The sequence below is a fragment of the Aptenodytes patagonicus genome, chromosome 20 (assembly GCF_965638725.1).
Source record: "Aptenodytes patagonicus chromosome 20, bAptPat1.pri.cur, whole genome shotgun sequence".
Classification (NCBI taxonomy): domain Eukaryota; kingdom Metazoa; phylum Chordata; class Aves; order Sphenisciformes; family Spheniscidae; genus Aptenodytes; species Aptenodytes patagonicus.
The window spans coordinates 4,062,477-4,063,328 of NC_134968.1; positions in this window are offsets into that span (position 1 = coordinate 4,062,477).

An 852-nucleotide genomic window follows, 5' to 3' on the forward strand; every position below is an offset into this window, starting at 1 on the left:
ACCCAGCTCCTCCAGCGGAGCCTGGGGTGCCGAGGATGCTCCCGCCGGGGAGGGGCCTGGCCAGCAGTTTGCTCCGGTGCTATCACGTGCAGTTATTTGGGGGGGGACACACACCAAAGTAACAGAAAGCAGGGCGGGCTCTGGCTGCCAGCCTGGGAGGAGCAGAAGCAGCCTCGCCAGGGCTGGATGCAGCCCTAGGGATATGCCAGGGAGGAGAGGGGGTCCCATCACTGATGCCAGGGGGGTCCATGCTCGGATTGCTGCGACGGCATCTCCGCTGCTTTCTGCCAGAGGTGGGGGATGAGGCCGAGGAGGGGGAGATGAGCGGCACGGCGGCGGGGCTGGGGGGCTGGCAGGGCCCTCGCACTGCACGCGGAGGGGAGGTAGATCGGCTTTAGAGACCTCTTGCCCAGGAGGATGTCTTCTCGGACACCAGCTCAGCTGCTGTGGGGGGAACAAGCCCGTCACAGGGCCCTGAATGCCCGCACTTGCCTTCTCCCAAGGGGAAGGTGTCTCAGAGCCTGTTCACGCCACCAGAAAGCTCTTGAACTGGGGGGACAACTTTCCTCAAAACATTTTAGCCCTGAAACTGCCTCCACGGCTGCTGCAGGCAAACTCCTGGAAGCTGGGGACGAGCCTGGAAGTGGCGGCAGCGACCCACGGGGCAGGAGGGACCCCAGCTCCCTCCTCTAGCCCACCTGGCCGGACCCCGACCCCGACCCCAGCCCCTCTCCCTGCCCTGCTGCAACGGTCCCACTGCCGCCCCTGCCCCGTGCGCCGTGGGGATAGCGTGTGTGATGCTCTCCATCCTCCCCCCTCCCCAGGTCCCCGTCCCCAGCGTCCCCCCTGCCG